Raw genomic sequence first — 26811 nt, 5'->3', positions numbered from 1 at the left:
GCAAGGCCAGCAAGGCCAGCCCCACCTTGTCATGCATCCAAAGATGCATCTCAAACAGGTTCAGAGAGGTGATACTCCCCCTCTATGTGACATTGGTCAGGCTGCAATTGGAGTACTGTGTCCAGTACTGGGCGCCGCACTTTAAAAAGGATGTGACCAACTTGGAGAGGGTTCAGAGGAGGACCACCTACTTGGTGAGAGGGCAGCAGGACAGGCCCTATGAGGAGAGACTGAGAGACCTGAACCTGTTCAGCCTTGGTAAAAGGAGGCTGAGGGGGGACTGGGTGGCTGCCAACAAACTCATCAGGGGACATCATCAGCAAATAGGTAGACCCCTGTTCTCCCCAGCACCACCTGAGGTGATGAGGAACAATGGTAATAAGCTGATGGAGAATAGGTTTAGGTTAGAGATCAGGAGGCAATATTTTACAGTTAGGGTCACCAAAATCTGGAACCAACTTCCCAGGGAAGTGGTCCTTGCCCCTACCTTGGGCAAATTCAATAGGAGGTTGGATGATCACCTGTCTTGGGTCTTGTGAACCCAGCATTCATTCCTGCCTGTGGCAGGGGGTCAGGCTAGATGATCTGTTCAGGTCCCTCCTAACCCTAGCTACTATGAACCTATGAAACTATGAACAACAGGCTGGGGAATCAAACAGGGAGCTGGGGAAATGTTCAGGTCCCTGCACATTCCCCCAGTTCCTGGTTGGATTCCCCAGGTCCTTGATCTTCCCCCCAGCTCTCTGATCACTTCTCCCAGCTCTTTCCAGGGGGACACCAGTGTCAACTGCAACAGGAGGGCTGCGGGCTGGGGGGCTGTGCTAGGGTCTTCCCTATGGAGCTCAGTTCACCAGTGGGAGAGCCAGTGGCCAGTGGCTCCTTCCTGCGTCCCGCTGCCAGGTTCAGCTCTGTGAGGCTGGTGGAGCCACTCAGAGTACAGCCCGGTGGCGGGAGGTGGGGGAGAGCCAGGTCTGCACTCGAGCAGCTCTACCAGCCCCATGGAGCTCAGCACAGTGGCAGGAGGCAGTGGGAGAGCCAGTGGCAGAGCCACTCTGAGTGCCACCCTTGCTCTGAGTGCAGCCCTGGTGAGCATAGTCTTGCAGTGGGAGGCTCTGCAGCCCCATGGAGCTGAGCCTGGTGGTAGGAGGTGGCAGAGAACCAGTGGCAGAGCCGCTCTGAGTGCAGCCCTGACCAATGGCTCTCTGCTGCCTCCAACCACCAGGCTCAGCTCTGTGGGGCTGGTAGAGCCATTCAGCCTCCCGGTGCTGCCTCCTGGGGGACACGGGCCCCCAGATCTGCATGCGGGATGACAGGAGGCTGCTGCTGCTACCTGGGGCCAGCAGCAGCAGGAGTCTTCCTGGTACTGGGTGCAGGCTGTGCCCACTGCCAGTCCCAGGCAGCAGTCTCTTGTCATCCCGCATGCAGATCCAGGGGCCAGCTTCTGTGGGAGGAGTCTGGCACAGCCCCCCACAGCCCTCCTGAGGGTGTGGGCCTCCAGGTCTGAGCACAGGATGACAGCAGGATGCCACTGCTAGCAAGTGATATGAGTTTTGCTTTCAACTGTTTGAGGTGCAGTTTCACAACCTCACACACAGACTTATCTCCTTGAAACTTGGCAGGCTTCATGCCCTCAGAAGGGGTTACCATCCCTGCAGTTTTCATCTAAATCAGGCAAGAAATGACAGAGTTATAGGCATTTTCATGATTCCCCATTATAGCCTATGAATGAAATGTCGAAATGCATCAGAACAGTGAAACAGATTTGATGAAACGAAATGGAACAGTGCTTCGAAACGAAATGAAACGACAAAACGAAACTGTCCTTTCAAAATGGCGAAACGGAAGTTGAAATAAAATGGTGCTGTTTCACACAGCCCTATAGTTATAAATATATTAAAAAATATATAAATGGCTCTGTGTAGTGCAGGGTCGCACCTTTGTCTGCTTGTGGACAAGACTCCCTGCCAGATCCTCATAGTTTCTACTGAACAGCTTCCAGTGGAAAGTTCTCAAATAAACACTGACTTTATGGAAATGGGAGACATCTCCCTAGCTTGCTCCTGTGGCCATGCGGCTGAGGGCAAGCAAAACATGGGGGCATCAAAACCCCACGGCCTTGGGTCTGCACAAAGGATTTGGAAGCATCTGAAGCCCCAGGCAGGGGTGGAGGATGCTTGCCGGTAGCAGGACCACATATGGTTCTTGAATGAGTCACAGATTTGGAATTGATTTGGCTAATTTGACTTGGGACAAAAAACTTTCCTAAAAAGCAAATCAAGCATTGTAGTACAGTTTTGTGGTAATGGGAGACTGTGTTTGTGCTTTTCTGCTGGCTTTCTCCTTTGGCCTTTTAGCTAGGAACAAGTATAACTAGGGAGCATATGAGCTCCAGTACCTTTGGGTTTGGGGACTGAACATAAAATGCCTGCCATGGATTTGGGGAGTATTCAAAGTGCTAGGCTGATGGGTCTGGGATAGAGGAGACTTGCTTGTGGTAGAGCCACAGAGACTTGAAAAATTGTTAGCTTGGCTTTAAACAAAAACAAACAAATAAATAAAAGTTTTGTACTCTAAGTAGTACAAAAGTGCTGCTTAAAAATGTATTTATGTAGTATCTGTGCTAAAACATGTAGCAATTGCAAAAAAGGCATCAGTTCTGGATAAATGAAATCTATGGGTATAAATCTATGCAACATATTACAACTATATTTATTTCCAGGTTAGTTTTTTCAAATGTGTTCCTTATTTCAATGTGCTCAGAGTGAGCAGCGTCTGACAGTAAGGAGGGGGAAATGGGCTGCAGGAGGAAGAGTTAGGGGACACAGAAGGCAAAGGGGTTATTTAACCCCCTAGATTTATTTTCACTGCTGTAGGAGTGAAAGGGGGCAAATTCAAAGCAAAACTCCAATAATTAGATTCTATACCTGGAAAACAATATCGAATTTATCAATTTAATCTAATTCTTGGGGTGTCATCTTATAATCATGGCTGCCTTATAGTTGAATAAATACAGTAATTCTCTACCTTAAAAGGCAACTACTATGTTACATTTCACCAAAAAACCCTTTCAAGTTGTCTGACAGACAAGGCAGCAGAATAGACTCTTACTATTTGTTTGGTGACTAGGCAGAATCCATGGAAACATGCCTGAGGGGTTTTTCCTACATGGAAAGCTGTACCTGGTGATGAATCAGCAAAGGATCAACTCAGGAGTTATTTTATTGCCTGTATGCCAATACAGGTAATGAATCTGAAATTCATAATGCATGTCAGGATTTCACTGCCCTAAATGAGCCCTTTGCTCTGTTTATTATATTTTATTGCATAAAACACACATATTTTCCTCAAGCCATCTGGGGGAAATTGAGGTGCACATTCCATGTGAGAAATATGGACCACTGGTGAGAGAGTGGTGGCAGTGTTAAGTACTATGGCACTGGGAGCTACAGGAATTAATGCTGCTAGCTTTTCTCTGCTGCAAAGTTTCAGTCCATGGCTGGACCTGGTGCATAGCCCTAGACCTAGCATATGGTGTCAATGCTGGTGTCATATTGTCCCAGACCTATGGCACTGGATAGGGCTGGTGCACAGGTTGGACCCAGCACATGGCTGCAGACCCAGAGGGCTGGATTGGGCTGATATGCAGGGTCACACCCAATGCAAGGGGTAGGACCTGGGAAGAAGCCCCATATCTAGTGCACTAACTTGGGCTGGTATATAAGGTCAGTCTGAAGTTGGACATAGCACATAATCCTAGACCCTCTCTGCATGAGGAGTCAGATGAAGATGTTTCAAAACATAACTTCTGAAATTGTGTCTGCACTGCCTCCCAGCCTCACATTGTTTTCAGAATGGGAGGGATGAAAGGGCGTTTGGTTTGGTTTTTTTTTCATCCCCTGCTAGAGGGTGGAGCAGGTTTACTGGAGCCCCACCAAGGTGGTGGTATGTCTGTACGCTCTTACACAGCAGCTGTGTTTCACCTCATACGAAACTGGTAGGGTGAAGTGATCTATGAGTAAAGTTTATTGAGACATTACATGGTCTTTTCTGGATTAAAAGCGTAACATCTCTCCTTAATTAACTAAAGCCTCAGGAATGTCCACCAAAATAAGATAAACTGAAAAGGCAAGTACTATTTTTACTAGAGTCCTCAAAGCTGAGATCCAGTCTGAAAGCTATGCTGAAGCAAACATTTTTATTACATAATGAAGGAAGACTCCTTATTTCAAGGCTAATGTAGCTCCCTCATACTATTTATGAATTGTCACTCGCTGCATGGCCCATAGAAACTTAGCGTATAAATAAAAATATTTCCATAGACTGTGAAATACAAAATCCTTTAGAAGCCTGCCCCCAGAAGACTGCTGGCTAAGGGAGATCACAGAGCATAATGAGCATGATTATCAAGCACACACACTCACTCGGATTCCTTCATGAACAAGCTTCTTTATGACAGGGGAACATAAATAGGTTGGTGCTCCAAGGCTAGAAGAACTGTTTCTGCCATAGTAAAACACCAAATCAGCTACTAAGACAGTTTTCTACAGCAGCTTATACATGGTCAAATATTGCTGCTGTAGTGCCACTAATTTAGTAAACATTAATCGGGTAGGAAAGAATATAAATTTTGACTCGTGTTAACTGGCTGAAGAAAAATTTAAATTCAAGCAATATCCCATAAACATAAACAAGAAAAAAAAGTCAGTATTTGTAGACAGTCCTACAAGATAGTTGGTCCCATCAGGCCAAAAAGCAAGGCCAGCATTTTTCTTCTTCTCTCAGACCTCTCATCAGTCCTTTGGGAAATAACTTTCATTATATCTGCAGCCTTTCAAATGGAAGAATCCCAAAGAGTATTCCATTCCCAGACAAAAACATATTTAAGACTGTAAATACTTATCAGCTGCTTTCATTAAAACCTGTACTAAAATATAGCTATAACACAAAATGAACACTCGGAACCTCTTGAGTCCAATATGAAAAACAAGCTTAAGTTTGGAAATTCTGAACTAAGTTTCCACAAACTTCTTTAATCGCCACACCTGGTTAAAGGCCTGGTCTTGACCACAAAATGTGCTCTCAAGTTAATTAAAACATGATAACATGCTGTTTTCCCAGGAGTTAGCAGGCTGAGTAAAGGCAATCAAGAAGTCTTATGAAATACGTCACAAGATTCTAATGCCTACATGGATTAGGACCAGAACCAATGTATTCCGTCATTTGCCGTGGAAGTGGGCTCCAAAATGTAAATGTTTATTTATGGTATTAAGAGTGGGTCTTCAGCCCTTGTGGCCATTGAACATAACCTCAAACCAAATGTGAATGAAATTTAAGGAAAGCAAAATGGTCTGAGACTAGCAGACAGCTCTGACACATCTGAGCTAACTTCCCCATCTGTAAAATGGGGATAATAAAACCTCCTTTCTCTTATCATTCCTCTGGCTTGTATGTTTAGAAATAAGAGAAACTTCCTAACCAAAGGATTCAGTATTTTTACAGTGTTTAGTACAATTGCCTGACCTCAATTAGGGACTTCAGGCAATCTATAATTTCCCCATTCCCCATTATTAATTTCCCCATTAACCTCAATAGAATAATAGCTTTTAAACCTAAAACAAACAATTATAAATTTTAACAATAATGTCCCTGCAGTGGAAGCATCCAGCAAATTTGTCCATATAGGAACCTCAGACTGCCTCCCCTGGCAGAAGCCAAAAGCTATTATCAGCTCTTGCTCCGCTCCAACACCTCTTCCTTTCTCCAAAACAATTGCTGCATTGATGCACTGTAGAATATGTCACACAGCAAAACAAGGGAAGATGGAGGACATCACATAAAATACAATGATATCCAAACAAATATTTCAGGTGCTATACTGAGTCTGTGATGCAATTTCATTTTTTTTCTTTAAAAGTTGTTTTTTAGGATGAAATAATGCTCCCAAACACAGAAAGGCAAAAATTAGGTTTACTTTGCTATAGATTGTCAATGGAGCCTTGATTAACAATGTAATTTTATGTCCCATCATTAAAAAGTACCTTCACTGACATGGTGCAATCTAGTGCTAGCCTCTGGCATTGGTTCAATTCTGACCAAGAGACAATTACCCATGTGTAACAGGGCCCTTACCCTGTTACTGCAGGGGGAAAGGTGCTAGGGGTGCCTGGTCCTCCCTTCCCTTTATAGTGTTCCTTTCTCTGGCTTCTTTTTCCTTTGCTCCACGCCTCCGTTTTTCCCCCAGCCTTGTCTTCCTCTTTCTTTTACTTATGCTTCCTTTGTGTTGCCAGAGTCAAAGTCACAGGCAGAGAAACCTAAATCAAGATAGCTGCCAGGCCCAGGTACAGACAGTGCCTGCTGGCCCAGGGTGTGGGTATGGAGGGTCAGGCGACCTGGAACACCCTTTATAAGCCCAAGCATCAGGCCAGAAAGGAAGTCTGGCTGTAGGAGGTACAGGGGATGGAGACCCTGATGTAGGGACTCAGGGGTCAAACACTGGCTTGTGAAGAAAGGACTCAGAGTAGCAGCCAAGGTGAAGGAAACCCAAGAGCCCACACTGGGAGCAAGCTAAATACCTCAAGCCTTTTGTTTTTCTTTGCTTGGAGCATGCTGCTGCAGGTGAGGCAAACTTGGAGCATGCTGCGACCGGTGAGGTGGAACATTTCTTTGAGCTGAGACCAGCGCCCATGTTTTGTGGTTTTTGTTTCCCCAGTGGACTGGACTGTAGCTGTAGGAGAGGTAGAGGCCACTGAATAGGGTGCTTGGGGACAGACACCCTGTACTTCAGACTTGTGAGAGGATGGAACATAAAGACTGAGGTCAAGATGGGCTGAGCCTGCCAGGGGCTGAAAGGCCAGAGTGGAACTTGGGAAAAGATAACCCATGGACCCAGCTGCCTGTGCCAGGGTCTCATGGGGCCTGGAACCGGAGGTCACGAGGGCATGGCCCGACCAGAGCCAGAAGCTTGCAACCATAGATAGAGGGCTCCAAGCTAGAAGAAACAGCCAGAGTAAAAGTGGGATGAGGCCAGGTGAGCCACAGTCCAGGCAAGGTTCCCTTTTCCCAAAGCTTTTTTTGCCCTTCAGGCAGCTTCCCGTGTCTAGTTATTATATCAAAAGATGGTGGGAGAGAATCCAGGGGTGGGTGGGGGGAACAAAGGGCGCTAGTCAGAAGAGGCTTCTAAGGCAAGGTGCACTGTATTGGCACCCATTGGGATTTTACATCATGCCACTTCCTGGAGTGGAGAACCTGAGATGTCCTTGGAGGCTTCTTATCTGAAGATGGAAGCAGTCCAAACCTGAATGGGGAAATCACAGATCAGGATACCATAACTGCATATGACCTAGATTTATGTTGATTTTGCATATCGGTGACATTGCTGCCCTAGTGTATAGTTAACTGTCTGTCAATGGTGGCACTTCTAATTTAAAGCTTTGCTTTCAGGAGCTGATGACTTGGCAGTAAAATGCATTCTTTTTATAATGATTTGCATGTTCTGAAGCTCCAGAGAAGCAAGTGAATAACAGGATATACAATTTTCTCACAGCATAATGGTAGCTTCTGCTGAGTTTTATTCCAAGGGATGGTACTTTTTTTACAGGGTGTGGAGGTGGTATGTCTTGTGAATCAACATTTACTTTTCAGACATGACACTGTTGCCAAGATGTTGTCAGAAAAAAAAAAAGGAAAAAATAATAAAAAGAAAAAAACAGCAAGATTTCATTCAGGACAAATGTTGTTAGGCAGTAGGGTAACTCTCTAGGCTCACCTATTTAAGTAAGGAGCCCTGGAGCATGAACTAGGTGCTTTAGGAGGAGCTGGATTTCAAACAGAAGCCTGTATAAACTAAGAGGGAGTGGCTAGTCCAAGCTAGTATTGGATCTGTTTGCCTGAAGCAGGAGGGAACTGAACAGAACAACCCAGACAATGCCGTCATTCTTTCTAGCTCTGAATTCTGAAGAGAAAGGAGTTTGTTTTTTTTCTAAGCCTCCAGGATCATTGCAATCCTATGACATCAGTTCTATAATACCTGACATGCAGGACTTACAACTTTGAGAAAATACTTTTATGTGCAGGCATGTAGAATAACTAGAGTTATACCACTAATTTTCTCTGGACCAGGCACCATGAGGGCTTGATCCTGCCCATCCTTACTCACATGAGGAGTGTCTGCCATTTCAAAAGAATGCTTTGTTTGAGTAATGCCTGCTCATGAGTTAAGAATTTGTTGACATTTCTAAATTTGACATAATAGTTCTAGGTTTTCTCCCCTTCATTTTCTTGTTGTTTCCATTTTTTAATTTTGCAATATGTATAACATGAGTCTTTTGCCTTTCCCTCACTGAATTTTATATATGATGTTCAAATGGCTTTTTGGCAGGTTGGCTACCAGTTTCACTATCTTCAGTCTGCCCCTCAGTGTACACCCAGTAGGGAATACTGCCAATTTTTTTTTTTTACACAAAGCACACTCCAGAATAAAATACACACACCTTGTTTTTGAAAGGTAGAATGAAGAAAAAGGATCTTTCCTTATAGAAAGTAATGGAGTAGGAGCAGTTAGGGACCTGATCCTGCTTTTGATCTAGTAACTGGCAGAAACTGCTCAGACCATATTTCTCACATATAATAAGCACTCAAATTTCCAATAACTATTGTTTGAGAAGGTGTGTGCATTCTATATGATAAAATATGGTACTGGGAAAAATTGAGTAGGTCAGCCTCTCAGTTTCATAGTTGGTAGGGTTGGAAGGGAGCTGAGCAGATCATCAAGTCTGACCCTCTGGCAGGAAAGAGTACTGGGGTCAAATGACCCCAGCACCACTTCTCTTGGAAGTTGGTTCCAGATCCTAGCTGCCCTGACAGTGAAGTAGCGCCTCCTGATGTCTAGCCTAAATCTACCCTTTGCCAGCTTGTGACCGTTATTCCTAGTCACTCCTGGTGGTGCTTGGGGGAACCAATGCCCCAATGCCTGCTGGTCCCTTCTGACTAGTTTGTAACAGGCCACTAAATCCCCCCCTCAGCCTTCTCTTGTTGAGGCTGAACAAGTTCAGGTCCCATAGCCTCTCCTCATAGGGCCTGCCCTGCTGCCCCCTGAACATGCGAGCGGCCCTCCTCTGGACCCTATGTTGTCCACATCCCTTCTGAAGTGCGGTGCCCAGAACTGGACACAGTACTCCCAACTGCTGTCTGACCAGTGCCTCATAGAGGGGGAGGATCACCTCCTTGGACATGCTCGAGATGCATCTGTGGATGCATTACAAGGTATGGTTGGTTTTCCTAACTGCATCCCCACACTGCCAGCCCATGTTCATCGTGGCATCAATGACAACTCCAAGATCCTTTCTGGTCTCTGCACTGATGAGAAGGGAGTTCCCCAGCCTGTAGGTATGCTGCTGGTTCTTCCTCCCCAAGTGCAGCACCTTGCACTTGTCTGTGTTGAGTCCCATCCTATTCTCATCCCCCCACCCCTGTAACCTGTCTAGGTTTGATTGCAGCCTATTCCTCCCTTATAGCATGCCCACATCCCCCCACATCTTAGTGTCATCAGCAAATTTGAACAGGGTGCTTTTTACCCCCTCATCCAAGTCACTGATGAAGATGTTGAACAATGCAGGCCTGAGAACCGAGCCCTGGGGGACCCCACTGCCCACATCCCTCCAGTGACCCGCCACTACCACTCTCTGGGTGCAGCCCTCCAGCCAGTTAGTGACCCATTTGATTGTGTAGGTGCTGATACCACAGTCCCCTAATTTTTTAATGAGAATGGGGTGAGAGACAGTGTTGAAGGGCTTCCTAAAGGTTGAATATCTTGATGTATCAGGTGTAGTTAGAGCACAAATTTTGTTCTGAAATCTTCCTAAGATGGTTTCAGTATTCCTTTAGGTTAGTGATAAGGTGGCAGCCAGGGTACTTTCAGATCCCTTCAAAGGTGCTGTGGGATTCCATACAATGTTAGCAGTGTTACATGTGCAAACATGATTTACAAAATAAACACAGTGCTTTCAAATAGGAATTCATAATGTTAAAAACATTGTGACCTACTGAGGGTCTGAGTTGTTTGGAACAGAAGAATTGCTCTATTATTTTTCTGTAATCAAAAAATGAGTAAAATCTAAGAGCTGACATTTTCCAAGAAGGGAAATGAGTCTAAAAAGGTCAGAACCACTGCTTTAGGTGCTACACGTAATTTTTTATATATATATTCCAAGAGTCTTATTTTGTTGTTACCATAACATGTTTAGTTTCACTCCATTTTATGTGTTTTTCTATGCTGGAGGTTAATGGTAAATATTCATATTTAATATACCCAAATTGTATTATTTTTATAGTTTTACAGCTGTTTCATAGTTGTTAGGGGCTGGAAGAGAACTTACATATCATTGGGTCCAGCCCCCCTGCATGTGATCAGGAAAGACTGCTGGGGTCAAATTATTTCAGCCAGATGGGTGTCCATGCATGGGAGGTCTGGGGGCGGGGGGGCACGTACTCCCCAAAGATTGGCCTTAACCAGCTGGGGAGTGCCAGGAGATTGATGGTGCCCCCCCGCCCCGAGTTTGTGGGTGTGTGCCAGCACTTCAGACCCCTCACCCTGGTCAGCGATTGCCCAATAGTGGATCCTCCCGATTGGCGATTGGCTGCTGGGGGGACCCTAGTATCAGAAGGCACCAACCAGTCACCCATGGTTGCTAGGGTGGATGACTGTATCACTTCTGGGGGGGGAACCTGTTCCAATTCTTCAGCACTCAGCTTGTAAAGAAGTTTTTAAATAAAAAAAACTAGACAAAAAAACTTGGGCTGTATTTGAGGTGTATTTGATTCAATTAAAATGTGCCAGGCACTTCCCAAACTACAGGTCCCAGGTGTGCCCTCCATAGTAGACAAGTTCAAAAAGAATCAGTGATAATAGCAATTTAGCATCACTCAGACATGATTTTGATGACAAAGGATGTATTTAAATTATATAAAAATAGCTATTGGCAATTCAGTGAAATGAAATGGTGTCAGACATCACCCAGGTAATTCAGGTTGAGAATTAGCAGAGTGGAATAATGAATTCGGATGTCCAATTCCCAGCAAAGTTAAGAGAAACTGGGTGCCTAGATGCCCTAAATAGCTTTGAAAAACTGTCTAATGTGTTTATAATGTTTCAACTGCAAATATTCAAATACCTCCATCCCTTGCTGATTCTCATAGCATTTGTAAAATGATGCATTTCAGTAACATCCAAAAGGTCTGATTCATGAGAACATGGACTGCTGGTTGGCCTTTATTGTCATATTAGGAACCAATTCAATTAACTATGCCATATTTTTCTTCAATAAAGTATACCTAAGGCTAGACCCAAATTCTAGATTAATGCTTTGAAATAAGTGGAGCAACAGAAGTCCTTGATAATTGGTTAAATCAAGATTGTCATCAGAGCTGAGTGGGCATAGCCTGGAGCATTGGTGATGCATAGGGGGTGCATACGGGGGCACATGAACACCCTGAGCATGGTGGTACACCCCCCTGTGAAAAGGTGCCACTGACACTGCTGGCAGCACCTGTGGGCAGTCCACAATTGCTGCTGACTGCTGATGATGCTGTTGACTGCATCTGGGGGTGGTCGTTGACTGCTGGTTGGCGCTTGCCACCCCCTTGACCCCCACTGCCAACATCACCACGGCTGCCTGTGGGAGCTCCTCACTTGTGCTGCCACCCCCCCTGCCACCGACAGCACTGTCGTGGCCAGAAGGAGCTCGCTGTGCCCCCCTCTCCCCAGCCTGGAGCCTGAGAAATGAAGGGAATGCAGCCTTGTCATATTATTTAAATATTATGGGTGCATCTACATATGCTATTAGCACACAGCAATACACTCTGGCACATATTATGCTTGAGTTTCAAGCAGCACACCTGGGAGCAATAATGTGCACCTGGGACCGTAGCATGTTGAGCCGTGTCAAAGAAGCCCTCGCTGGCAGGGGGCCTGTGGGGTCAGCCAGCCAGCACGGGGCTGCTCCCCCAGCTCAATGTGTTGTGTAGAGGCTGGCCTGGGGTACAAGGATGCTCTGATGTGGGGCTAGTCAACAGGCAGCCCCTGTACTGAAGCACCCTTGTACCCCAGTCAGCTGTGTTGGCGTTTACACATGTGGTGCTCTGGAGTAAAAAAAAAAAAAAACCCTGCAGCAGAGTAGTATTTGTAAAAAACAAGTACTACCCTGCTGCAGAGTATACTAGTTTCCTGTGATCTAGTAGAGCCGCACATGTGGACACCGAGACATTTACTGTGGAGCTAATTAGTCTACTCCACAGCAAATGTCTTGGGTAGGGGCCCCCCTAGTAATCAAACAAGTACTTTCCATAAAGTGTGGTTTTTAATCCTGGGAGTCAAAAAAGGTCTCTGGGGCCAGAGACATCTCATTAAAATAAGTAGCAGTCACCCATCTTCCACACACATGGCTGTTTGTTCAGGACCTACTGCAAAGTGGGCTGGGAATTATATTTCAGTGTTTAAACAACCCTCATACCCAAGTCCTCTGTGCCAGGGCAGTCCAGCTTCTGAGTGGTAGGGGACTGCATGCCCCACATGCCCCCAGGCTACACCAGGATATGAGCCATGAGCCCCTGTGCCACACACCATGTGGACAATGTCTCCTTCCCCCTCCTTGCAGGCATCCCACTAAAACTGCTGCACTGTGTATCCATGTGGGTGACCCTCTTTGCTGTTGCTCCTTGTGATACGCCACATTGCCCTTGAAGTAGGCACAGGAAGTAGAGGCCAGGGGGTGGGGAGGGAGCCTGGAGAGTGATGAGGAAAATGGCAGCTGGGCAGGAGCCCAAGGACCACAACTTAACACTTCACAGGCCCCTGCCTTTGCTTTGGGGACCTCACGCTAGCTGCACAACCCCTGCTCACCTGGCAGCAGTACAGGTGGCTATTTGTACCTCCCACAACTAGGTGGGCAGGGGGCACACAGCCAGCGTGGCGTCCCCAGGGCAAGAGCAGCGGTGTGGAGAGCCTGAGTCAGTATCAGGCAGCCCACATCTGCCTTCATCCCACTCAGCTCTGGCTGGGCCCACCCCACCTCCTCCATGGGGCACAGGAGGCCTATCCCACCCTTGGCAGCAGCAGTACCAGGAGGGAAAAAGGGCCCCTCCCTCTGCTGGAGCCCAGGACCCAGCAAATCTTAATCTGCCACTGGAGGGCTATCCCCCTACTTGTGCCTCCTGCATATTTGCTGGTTAGCACATTTCGTCTCTTAAAAAGATGTCACTTTCTAGGCAGTGACTTCAAGACAGGGCCTTGCCCTCAGCCTTTTACATTTGGATGCAATCCCAGGGGTCCCAGTGAATTCAATAACCTAACTAATAAAAGGCAAATTTGAACAGAGAAGGGACCCAGGGCAGCCATCAACAGCTAGAGCCCTGGCAAAACAGGCCAGGTTCACAGCAATACTGTGGAGACACAAGGCTACTCCTTTGGCCTAAGCCAGCATAAGACATACCCCCGCCCCAATTGAAGGGATCAGAGCAGGTGCCCCAGTGCTGTGGGAGGTGTAGTGACCCTCCTTCCCCTATAGGGCAGAGCCAGATCACCAATGGGGACTTAACCATACAGAAACAGTGGTGGGAACATAACATATATAAACCAGGGGGTTTAGGGGACACTACAATACCCTGTGGGGATGGGATTCAATAAAGGTTAGGCATTCACATTCGTAGACATATTAATCCAGTGAACAAAAGACAGGTTTAACAAAGTATAAAATGCAAACAATGCAACAAACAATACTGGTTGACAAAATATAAAATGCATAAAATACAAAATGCCAAATAACAAGAGATGTAGGTACCTGGAGGGGGAGAAGAGGGAAAACACAATGATCCCCTCCACTCCAACAAGAATTTCTCTACTGTCACTTCACTCACCCCAGCCAAGACCTGAAATCTAAGATCCCACACGGGGGGCAGAAACTCTACCACACAGCCACCATAGCTGGGGCCAGCTTAGGCTGCTAGGGCTTTTGACCTTCTAGGAGCCTGTCTTATATCAAGCTACCCTGTCTCTTGCTGGAGAAACAGGAAGCAGAGCTGGGAGCCTTTCAGGTTGCTGTATAGCTTCTTGCTGGAGCTGGGTAGGGAATGTCTCCCACCAGCTGCAGCCTCTCACTGGGGATCCTGGAGCCCAGCAGGGAGCCTCTCCTGCTGACCATATGCCACACTGCTGAGAGTTCAACCACTGCCTGTGGGTCCTGCTCCTTTAGGCTCTTCTGAGGCAGCCATGGGGCAGCTACTCCCACCCTGCTGGCCTAGCTCTTTGAAACTCCTTCCTCACAGTTCCTCCTCAGTCTCTTGGAGTCAGCTGCACTGCTCCTTTTATCCCCCTCATGGTGACCCAAGGGGCCAATCAGGGGACATGGAGGGTGAGTCTCCAGGGCCTGATTGGTGAGGAAAGGGAATCCCAAGTCCTCCAATCATTTTTTACCCTTTCAAAACCCCTGGGCCAAATCACCACCAGCTAGCCTGTCACATCAGGATCAAGCCTTCCAAGTGAAAAGCTCCTTTCACCTCCTAGGCCAGTCCTCCAGAGGCCACAATTTGAGGAGGGCATCGCAGGGAAACTTCACCTCAGGCTGTTTTCCTTCACCTCAGGCTTCTTGGGGTTTTTTTGTCAGATGGGGCAGCCAGGCCAGGCCAAAGTCGGCTTACAGTTCCAAACGTGTAAATAAACTGACTACAGCAGTTACTTCAGATTTACCTCGAGGTAACCGGGTGCATATACACATGCATATTAATACACAGCAATAAACTGTGACACATATTACACCACACCAGAGTTTATTGCTCCTGGGTGCTGCATTTACATGGTTGCCCAGGACCACAGCTTCAGTTGGAGCAGCCCTGCCTGGCCTGGGGACCGGGAGTCAGCTCACCAGCTCGGGGATGCTCCGACCTGGCTCAGCAGGCTGTGGAGGGGCTGGTTGGGGCATGAGTGTACTCCAGTACAGGGCTAGCTGCCAGGCAGCCCCCACAATGAAGCACCTCGTGCCCTAGCCAGCCAGTGTCTACACGTGCATTGCTACACATGAAAAACTCTACAGCAGGATAATACTTGTAAATACAAGTACTAACCTGTTGTGGAGTTTATTAGTTTTCTGTAACCTAATAGGACCACATGTGCAGACACCAAGATGTTTACTGTAAAGCTAAACAAGTAACACTACAGTAAATGTCTTGTGTAGACATGTTCATTAAGATCAAATCTGACCCATAGTTTTTATATGCAGTGGCAAAAACAGAATGGACTGCAATGCATTTGTAATTTCTTAATATACAGCTGGGTTCCCAGAGGTGTGGACATTCACACTGGCATTATCAATCATGCTGGAGTCTTACTGCATGAGCAGCAAAGTAAACAAGTAGTAAGCTGCAGCACAGCAGTTAAATAAAAGGTTTGTTGATCGGAAAGATGTTAAGTGGAAAAGAATTGTATCAGAAATCTCTGAAAAGGTACCACACATTGAAAGTCCAAATAATATGTCATCTAAAAGCAATTTAAAGATATTGCTGCCATCTGCATTAGGTCTTATCATAGTTTCATCTCAAACCCTGTGGAACACATTAGTAGTAGGAAGCAGTCTGTAATATATTACTATACTGACCCTTTCACTAATGCTTCTGTAAAAATAATAAATCAATGGATTTGTTTTCCAGCAAAAGGTCAGCATGATACAGCAAACAATGCATAGATTTTATGTCTGCAAGATTCCTGGGATTAATAAGGAATTATAAAATGCGCCTAAGTATCATTTGTTCTTCCAGTTATTGTAGTTATAATTAGACGATGAAAATCTTACCATTAGTGAAACAAGCCAATTCTGTGTTGTGGTTTACAGTTCCCAATAACTGCTGCTGCTGCTAAATTCTTGGGATTATGTAATGCCTCCGTCAAAGCGGAGGAACCCACCAAGGCTGCGACTATCACAGAAGGGTATTATTGCAGCTTGCAGTGGATAAAGCTGCCACAATGCAGGGATGTTGCAACTGAATTTTTCTGGTTTTGGTGCTGACAGAGCACTGCATCGACATGTTCCAGAGCCCTTGCTTCAAACCCTGCAAGGTTTTAGGGGCCCTACAGCCAGTCCAGCCTGGGCTAATTATCCAGTGGGCCACACCTGCCTGGGGCTTGGATTGGCAGCCCTAACTCAGCTAATAACTCCAGGTGGTGCAGGCTGGGCTTCCAGATTGGCTGCTAGGAGAGCAGCTTCTCCACTTAGCTCCAGCTGCAACAGCAAACTCTAGTTCTGCCAACAGTTTCCATGAAAGCTTTTGTGCCTCTATGACCTAGGTAGCAGCTCCTAATTTCCTGATCCTGCTTGTCTAACATTTCCTGGATTCTTGCTTCTATTTTTCTTTGGATTTGGTAATTTGGCCTCTGGCTTCTGAACTTTCACTTGGTTTATGATTCAGGCCTTTTTGTCTGCATCTGCTCGAATTCTCCGCCTTTAAGACACTGCACTGTGCAACTGCCTTCCCTTAGGACAGGGAACACCCTGGCATGCACTCACTTCAGAAGCAAATTCTACCTGAATCACTGGAAGACAAAATGAATAATGCAACACACTTCTTTCTTTCTAGGACCTAAGCACAGGATGTATACACTGCAGGTTTAGAAAGTGAGTCTGAGCAGAGGAATCAATCCCAAGCCTGCCAAACTAACATCATCTAGCAACATCACTGGGCAAACAGCTGGGCGTTCGCATTTGAAAGCAAGACTATCAGTGGCAAATGAATTGATAGCGCAGATATGCTATAAAAGGGTGTGTGATTGCTGAGGCTTAAGGGATCGTTATCCAGGGTGTAGACGTCCGGAGATGTAGGGGTCTCCGAGCTTCCTGTTCTCGCCCGCCACGACTTTGAGGAAGAGGTTCCGATGTAAATAAGACGCTCGGAGGGTAGGTGTGTGTCTGCAATGGGCTGCGAGCCCTCTTCATTGCCTATCAAGCCAAGCCCAGTGCCTGAAAGCTCCCGCGCTGCATAGGCATGGGCCGGATTCCTCACGTTAATCAATCAATTAAATCCTTGAGTGCCTGCATGTGCCGGCACTCTGCAGTTGCAACGAAGTTTCAGTCAGATCTCTACCTCTCAGCCCATTCCCTCGTCTGTCCTTTCGGGGGTGGGCGAGGGAGTGAGCTGCGGCGGGGTCTCTAGTCCGTTGCGGCAACTGCTGCCTCCGCAGGCCCCCAGCTACCGCACTCCGCTCCTCCGTCAGCCAACACAGCCTCGACTCCTGCTTCCGCCTGAATGCCCGTAGGCAACGGGCCTCCTGGGTAATCCCCCTTTTATCCTGGCATGATTGCCAAAATGGATCCCAGGTGTGATCCTCTCTCTCTTCCGCCTGCTAAGTCTTCCCCTCTGGGAGTAACAGGACTCGTTCTTGAGTCCCTGTTACACAGGGGATGAGGCAAGAAGAAGGGGAATGACTGAATAACTATCTCCTTCAGGTGACCATTTTAATGTAATTCTGTGTTTAAATATCATAAAGGCCACCCAGCTTTATTTACTTGGTTAAACAATTAACTTAGCTTTTCACCTTCCAAATGATTTGCGAGCAATAAGAATATGTATATCAGTGCAGGCAAAGAACAATATAATATCCAGAGAGTAAACATACCCCGCAGTAGATGGGCAGAATAAACTACCAATAGATAATGAAAAGCAATAGCAGCATGTAAGTGAATATTCTCAGTATTTAAATCACTGTAAACAATGGGCTTGGTCTAAAGTGAAAAAAAAAAAATCAAGAGCTGCCCAATCCTGTATGTAACAAACTATAGTTTTGCAAGCATGCTTTCTAATGTGATTAAAGTCATATAAATGCCTTAGGCTTAACTAACCCATTATCTACTACATCAACAAGTCCCTAAGAGTCAGGGTCACAAACACAAACAGGAGCCCTTAATTCACACAAAATCAACTCAAAGACTGTAAAAAGTCATGTGACCTGTGGGGATGGTAGCTGTGCTCTGAATGATCATTATGCAAGTCATGCCTGACCAACCTGATTTCCTTCTGTGATAAGGTGACAGGCTCTTCAGTTGCGGGCAGGGAGCGCCAGACGTGATATACCTTGACTTTAGCAAGGCTTTTGACACTGCCCCAAGACGTTCTTGTTAACGTGCTAAGGAAATACAGACTATATCAGTGGTGCTCAACATTCTGGCTCCAGGGGCCATATTAATGGTGTGGGACCTGTCTTCATGCAGGGTCAGTCCACAAGACCGCTCCACGGTGGGGTAAGCCTGCAGGGTTAGTTGACAGGTATGATTTGGCACACTGGCCCGGCCCAGCGTGCTGGATCTGGCCCAACACCATGCAGTTTGATCCTGTACAATAGATCCAGCTGTACTTCAGCTTGACCCTTCACACCAGTCTAACCCTGTGTGTGTTAGATACGGTCACATGCCAGTCCAATCTTGCACACCAGATTTGACCATGTGCCAGGCTGACTCTACACACCAGCCTGATCCATGCAACAGATCTGACCGTATGCCCCATGTGCTAGTCTTAATGGGTGTCAGTGCAATCTAGAGCACAAAGTTAGGTTATCTGGCCTGAAGAACTCCCCATGGGTCTAGAAACTTGGTAGCCACTGCTCCCCCACCACCAAATTTTCAAACCAGGTGACATGGCTCCACTGGACTAAAGTACTGTAAGGTGGTACATTATACTCAATGAGTAGTCATCAATGGTTCAGTGTCTAGTTGGGAGGCGGTATCACATGGGGTTCCCAAGGGGTCTGCCCTGGGTCTGGTATTGCTCACCATCTTCACTGATATTTTGGACAATAGGATTAAGTACATGCTCAACAAATTTGTGGATCACACCAAACTGGGTAGAGTTGCAGACACTCCAGAGGGTAGGACTAGGATTCAGAATGACATAGACAGACTGGAGAAATGGCTTGCAATCAATGAAATGAAGTTCAACAAGGGCAAATGCAAAGCCCTGCACTTGGGGTGGGATAGTTGCATGCACAAATACGGACTGGGGAATAACCAGCTAGGCTGCTGTACTGAAGAGAAGGACCTGAGAGTTACAATGACCCATAAGCTGAATGAGAGCCAACAGAGTGCTGTTGTTGCAAAGAAAGTCAACAGTATACTGTATCAATTGAAGTGTCACTTGCAAATCAAGGGAAGTGATTCTTCTACTCTGTTCAGTACTGGTGAGGCCTCGCCTGCAGTATTTTGTCCAATTTTGGGCCCCACACTTCAAGAGAGATGTGGGCAGATATGAAAAAGTCCAGTAGAGTGACAAAAATTATTAGAGCCATGGGAAGCAAGACTTATGAGGAAAGGCTGAAAGAGCAAGTGTTATTAAAGTGGGAGAAGAGAAGACCGAGGGGGGATTTAATAGAAGCCTTCAAATACTTGAAAGGCAGTTATAGAAGGGATGGAGATGGGCTTTTTTCTGTGGCCATAAGACAGGACTAAAAGCAATAGCCCTAGGCTGCTGCAAAGGAAATTTAAATTGGTGATTAGGAGGAACTTTCTAACTACGAGGGTGATAAAACATTGGAACAGGCTATCTAGAGAAGTTGTGGAATCTTCATCCTTGGAAATTTTAAAGGACAGGTTAGACAAGACACTTGGCTGGGTTGAGTTAGTTGTGGATGATCCTGCCTTGAGCAGGGGGCTGGATGATCTTGTCACATTGCTTTCATCCTTACTTTCCTATGATTCTGTCATCTCTAATGAGAAAATACTTTACTGAACACAAATCCACTCTCAGTGTTGCTATCTTTCATGATTTATTTTATTAAATTTGGTGTTTTCTTAACTGCCCAGTTTCTGGAGTCATATGTAAATATGAACATCTCAGTTTTAAATTTAAAAAGTATGTTTCTATCTCTCATCATCGCAGAGGAAATATTAAAAATATTAACTGAAAGAACCTTGCAGGTTAAGAAACAAAAAAGTGAAGACAAACAACTACAATGTTTCAATCTGTAAGCTAACTTCATGACTTTTTTAGGATCAGATTTATGAATACTTGGCTTGACATTATGGCTTCCACCTGATTTGGGAAAAGGGCTGATGGATTATGAACAATCTCTTGTCTTTCTCTGTCCTTAGTTAGTAGGATGGTGATTACAATGGGAAGTCTCTGCTGAGGGGTAGGTGTGTGAATCCTCTGGGACAAAGAGAGAGATGTTGTGGAGTCCCTCTTTCCCCTCAGAAATATAAAACTAAAAGAACCAGCCAAAGGAGCACAACAAAACCAGCAGAGACCAGTTTCACAAGACCTACAGCCACACCAAGAGAGACAGTCAATGAGATAATAAAACTTTGGTGCTGGCAGGACAACCGCAAATTATTCATCCCTCACTGTCCAGTTGCTGCACTATGGGATTATGATGTTCTGGTATGCATATGAATTACTGTTCCCTACTGGCGGGGATGTCAGGTTTGTAACATTGTAGTAACGTATATATGAGGTATTTTCTAAATGTGCCATGAAACACATTTTCTTCCCACTGAAGTGTGAACAAGCCAAGCCATACACCAAGTACAAGAAACCTATATTAGTGAAACTGCACTAGAAATTAATTTGGCCCATTTTATCATTCCTGTTACAGTTTCTTTTCTGACTTTATGCCCAAAACTGAATGTGAGTCTTCCTAAACAGCAAAAGGATAGTTTTTCAAGGGTTTTTTTTTTAGTAGCTGATTGTACTACTAGGGAAATAATCTGAAGCAGCAGATGAGGTAAAATGGTAGTGTGCATGCTGTCTGTTCTTTTAAACATTTCAGTCTGCTGGGTAATATGGGGCACACGCAAACAATTAAATGTATACAACCAATTTTACATGAGTTCATTCCCACTTTCCATTTTTGGCCTCTCTAATAGTCACTTCCCCCAGCTCCACAAAGCTGCTTTCTTTTACAACCCACACAAACTGAGGCTCTCAGGGAACAGTTTCAAATTGTAATATCTGAAGACAGCATACTGCCTGTCTCTTAATGAAGGCCCAATCTGCCCCCTTTCCAAATACATACATAACCAGTCTTTGCTGTACACAGTCAGAGCCAAGACCCTAGCTGAAGGAGAGGAGCTGAGCTTCTTATTTGCAACTCAACTGTTTCTGGTGTAGATATAGAGGCCCCCTTCGTGTGACAGCTTCTTGCAAACTTTTTGGCCAATTGAAAATTGAAACCAGAATTTTTTTTACTAATGCATAAACCCATTAGTAGTAGCTTAGTAATTAAATAATGGCACCACTCATTACTTCTGAACTTCTAAAATCATGAGAACATTTATTTTATTGCTTGAGGATGAGGAAATGTGGAAGGGGAGAGTTGTTGTTTCTTAAAATATACTCATAATTCAGCAACTCCTCAGTCTGATAACAATTGCAAAGCTGTCATTAGTTTGGCTTAGTTTATTGTGGTTTCCTGACACAGCAACACACATTTATCGCCCCGACCTCTTTCCTCATTAGTGGTCCCTTAACTTCCTGCTCCTCCCCTAGCACTTCCTTTCTGAATGGCTAGGGATCATGAGATAGTGGTTAAGACACTGACTGTGCACATTACATTTTGGGTCAGTGTTGAAGAAAGTGAAGGACTAAGGGGAGCTAGGCCTGGGTCAAGCCAGCTGTACTTTAATTAGAGAGCAGAATGCACCCCTGCCACCCTGGAAAGGAGGCTCCCTTGAGGTAGCCAGTGCCATGACCTGCAAAGTAGGAGTGTTTGCTTTTGCATTTGAGAAGTGTGGGAAACAAATATGGGTTAGGGGCTGGATCTGAGGGTCCAATCTGGCCTCATCTCCATCTTCTAGAGATAATGACAGCCTTTCTGGCATTGCAACTGAGTGTTATATTTCATCATTCAAGAAGCTGAGCAGATTAGATATCTGTCCCCAGGTGATCCTGTATTTCACACTCCTGTCCTGTGGACTGCACATAAGCTGAAGTGTCAAAACATATGCTTCCCCCTCCCAACCCAAGTCTGCCACTAACTCTTGTATGACTTTGAGCAAGTTACTTTACTTCTCTGTGCCTCAGTTTCCACATCTGAAGAATGAAGACAATAATTCTGAGACAGCTTTGGAAAATGCTTTGTGGCCCAGGGCTGACAATGTGCTATTTCAGGCCTATGTGTTTCGGTTCTTGGACAGTCTGCATACTACTTTTGGGGGTGTTTTTGCCCTTTAACAAATGCCTGTATTTAAAAACAAACAAACAAACCCCAACAACAGTGCTTCAACCCAAATTTAGGAAGCCTCCACTCATGAGCAGCCCTGTCATTACTAAACAATGTGAGTATGCATGTACAGCAATAGAGGAGAAAAATACAGCATGAATACAGGAAGAGATTTTAACTTCACAAAAAACACTAGGAAAATATGGCTCTTCCCATTCATTTCTGGGAGACTGGACCATCCCCTGATGCAAAATGGAGCATCCAGAAGATGATGAAGATTACAGAACCTCCTACTAAGCGGAGCCCTAGCCCACAGAGGGTCATTCCCTGACTTGTCCCCTATACCAGGGTTGCTACACAGAGGTCTGTATAAGGCAACTTTGGGCCATTTAATGCAGTGCCTGCACACAGGGTATTCTCTTCCAGCTAGCTAACAGACTTTTACAGCCCTTCTATGCTATCACAGTGACATTCAAGGATCACAGTAGAAGGGAGGATACCTCTGACATTAAAAATGAGTCCTGCACTGTGCCAGTGTCCTTTTGAAAAGGAGTTCCCCCTTCCTCTCCAATTTAACTATCCAAACTCCCTCCCTTAGCATATAACTGTATTTCTATAAAAAATGGCTAACACCCATACATGCGTTTTTTCCACCATGCTCGCTATGAAATAGAAGGTGTCAATGGCGCAGGGTCCTAGGAGTGGCTGTGATCTCTCCGAACGCCCCCTACCATGCCAAGTCTGAGATAAAGCACCCTCATTCTCGCCTGCCATGTCTTTGATGTTAGGTATTTATAAGGGAGGCTGCCTTTTGCCCCCTTGGACAAAGGTGCTTTGGTTTATCTTTGCCCCTGTTCTGTATTGATTGACTTGGTGCACCCCAGCCTTATGGGCTATGCGTGGCTCCAACCATCCCTGTACCACACCCCAAGCCTCACAGATGTACCAGATGTTGTATGGTCCATCCCTTTCAGCGCCCTCATGGGCGCCCCTCGGCTTCTTCACAATTACTCAGGCCCCCATGGGCGCTCTCTGGCTCACCTTGCAGCCTACGCCCATGCTCCCTGGCTTCTCTCATGGTTGCCCGCGCCCTCACGGACGCTCCCTGGTCTCTCCTTTCTCGCAGTTGCCCGTGCTCCCAACGACTGTGGCCACACCGGGGCCTTCCCTGCGACTGTGCCTGCACTGGGGCCTCTCATAATTGGGGCTCAGGTGGCTGTAGCCGTGCCTGGCCCCCAAATCCCCTCCTCGGGTCTAAAATTTCCTGTGGGGCTCAGGCAGCCTTGGCCTTACCTGGCCCCCTATCCTCTGTGCCCCTTCTCAGGGCTGAGGTCAGTGCAACCCTGAATGTTGTGCCCTGTCACTGGGGCCCCTACACTACTGTGGAGCCCGTATGAGGCCTCCCCCAACCCCTAATAGCCTCACCCGGTCCTCCGGTCTTATAAAACTACAAACAGAAAACTCAAGCTCCTGGGCTACAACAATAAACTCTAAGCCACCTGGCTAACCATCATTCAAATCCCTACCAGGGCTTCCTCCACCGGGTATCCTCGAACAGAAGCTGCTCAGGCCAACAGGCTTCTCTATTCTGCTTACTCCAGCAGAGCTCCTTCTTCCTTGGCTGCTAGTGAAGTGCCCTGTGACAGAAGGGATTGCTGAGGACTTGATATCACTTCTCTCCTCCTAATTTCTTTCTTTTATTTTTCTCTAGCACATTCTGAAACAGACCTACTATATATTTATTAGAAATTGGACTTTGGAAATTTGATTTGTAAAGAGGTGGTTTTTGTCTTTGGTCTAGAAAGCATTTGGTTGGCTGTCAAATCTTTTAAGGAAGGGAGCTCCTCAACTGCAGCCCTGCTGGGAAAAATGCTGTTGAAGAACCCATTTGTGATCATGTGGGCTGCTGCAGTTTGCACTTATTCTGAAGATTAATCACCAAGGAAGATAGTTTTCAACAGCTGAGCCTGCCTAATGATCACTAAATCTGGGGCTGTCTTAATCTGCCCAGATGAGTTCAGGGAGAAAAAATGTTTCTGTGGTTTAAGACTCAAGATCCACTGAGTTAATAAGAGCAATGCCCAAGAGGTGACTAAATACCAGTGAGACATGATTAAAACCTCCTCTGCATATGCACTGGAAGCCTGGTAGAATAAACTCTTGAACATTTGAAATTAAACAAAACTCATCTTTTATGAACTTAGTTATATTTTGCTACAGTCAAATATGCTGGAAAAAAACCCGGAAGGCACCGTAATACAATTTCCTTGTTGCATAGGGAAACAACCTGGGTATTCTACAAGCTCAGTATTTCTGGTGCAAAGTCCAGGGCTGGTGATAGATGCACAAGGAACTGATGGAATGTAAGAGTACGTGTCAGTATTTTTGCATAAATGATGGCATTGCTAGCTAATGATTTAGTACCTATATAACTAGGGTGCATATATTATATTTCTCACATGCAACATACCCCCAAACATAAGATATACTTTGTTTCTGCAAGCAGATTGAGGAATAAAAGATTTTTTCAGAGGTTATGGCTGCATAGAGCAGAGACCGTACCTAATCTTCAGCTGAATCACCCTCCCATTTCTGCATAACTAAAGTTGAATTCCTAGCTGCAGGCTGAATACTGGTCTCCATGGGTGGATCTATGATTTTTAAAAGAACTAAAGAGCCAAAGAGGGTGTGAAATAGATGAGAAGTTGCTAGCAGACAGTAAAATTGCCCTAAGAAGGTTAGCTTGATTAATGGAACATCAAAATCATTAAAAAGTAATGACAACTGTTAATACCTGCAGAATGAAGAACAATGAGCCATTAAGTCAACTGATTCCTTCAGCTGCCTGAACAGTAATACCAAGCTGCTGCAGTGTGGAGCAGGAATCTAACCAGCGTACTTCCAAACCAGGGAGAAAATCAGCTTCCCTACTTAACACATGCACCCCAATTGGGGTGGGGGGTGATACTGGGGGAAAAGGTGTGTATTGTATGTAAGTAAATATTGTATTGCTGATACACAACACAATATTTTATAAAGTATTATTAAAATAATACACAAAATACACATGCCGTATACATGTATTCTACACATGTGTATATTTGTAAGTCCTGCTATGCAGTTTATGGAATCATTATATGAATATCTATATATTGAGAGAGAGAGAGAGAAATTATATAGATATAGATATAGATATAATTTTTTAATGACAAAGACTATTCAAATGTGGCCATGCAGGTGCTACAGACCAGCTCTGAGAATGGCTGGACTAACCTCTACAGCTCCGTATGTGGTTTTCCTGTGAGGAAGTACTGGAGGTTGCCCTGCCCCTTCCCACTGTCTTCTCCCAAGGCTTCTCCAGCATTCCAGAGCCTAGTTGTAGAAGCAGGGACAAGATTTCCCAAGGGTCCTGCCTCTCCCCTTTGCACAACTTCCCTGTCTCCTCTCACATCCCTAAACTTGCCTTTTCTGAAAGCCTTGCTGGCTGCAGGCCAATGCAAACACTGAGCAAACTTCAGACTCTGAATGCTGTTCAGTGTTTGCATGGACTGCAGCCAAAACGCAGTGAGGAAACACCTCCCTGTGAAGCAGCCTGCGCTGAGCAGAGCTGACACTTGTAAAGAACAGACAAGTTGTCAGCTAGCAAAGGTTAGAAGAATCCTTCGGATCTTGAGAGGGGTCAGAAGAAGAACTCGCTTTCCTGGAGGCTTCCTTCTCCCTCCTCCCCTAAGGTGAAGCACAGCAGTTGCACTTGGAGATGTGTGTGCATCTGAAGTGCAGCACAAGGTGTGCAACCCCATGCACTAAACAGCATCCCTAGGCTGTGTACAAGTGGATACCACAGGGCTGCTCACAGCTCTCCCCAGCCTCTGAACCTCTATGATTTATTGACTACAGCTGAAGTAAGCTGCTCTGTGATTATAAACATTCTCCAGACATTATCCAGATTTAAATACCTGATTGGCAACTATTGCTTCTCTGTGTTATATCAGACATAATGAATAGAGCTAAGTAAATTGATAGTTACCTGCCTGTAACAAAGTAAATAAATGTGATCTTGAAAACCGATGACACTAGCCTGGATGCTTTTAGACAGAACATGTAACACTTGCCTATTCATGCAGAACTCGCCAAGTGCTTCACACAGCTGGATGAGAATGATTATTCCCATGTTTCTGAACAGCTCCATTTGTTGTGTTAGAGCTCAAGCTTTGGTTCACAGTGCAGTTGTGCTTGAATTTCAGTCCTGAAGGAAACTGATTAAATTATAAAACATCATAAGTACCTTTTTATTAATATATTGTTTTCAATGTTTACAGATGATTTATTTCATACATAAAAATATTCAAGCAAAATACACTCAGGAGTGCAGAGGTTTTACTGGTGGTGAAGTAACAATGGACATAATGGATGACCTGTTGTTATGGACTGGCAACGGTTCTTGCTCACATACAAGGGACAAGGGAATGTGCAAGAAGCCTTTGCCCTGTATGAAGCAACCAGTTGCTTATTCCAGCACTCATTTTGGTGAAGATTTTCAGTGTGGCCCTAAGAGGGAAATGGTGGCACCCACCTGATTCACATTGGTTTCTCTTAGACTAATGGCTGCCTCTAGCAGTTCAGCA

General features: G+C 45.4%; 1 long non-coding RNA gene across 1 annotated transcript in view; it reads right to left on the bottom strand.

Annotated features, from left to right (window-relative positions):
• LOC149872658 (uncharacterized) overlaps window positions 1–26811 on the bottom strand; it is a 233820-nt gene that overhangs the window by 80873 nt on the left and 126136 nt on the right. The gene's annotated exons all lie outside the window — the stretch shown is intronic.

Source organism: Crocodylus siamensis, chromosome 1 (assembly GCF_052110815.1).
Source record: "Crocodylus siamensis isolate JL-2025a chromosome 1, ASM5211081v1, whole genome shotgun sequence".
Lineage (NCBI taxonomy): Eukaryota > Metazoa > Chordata > Crocodylia > Crocodylidae > Crocodylus > Crocodylus siamensis.
This window is presented reverse-complemented; position numbering and strand designations above follow the sequence as displayed.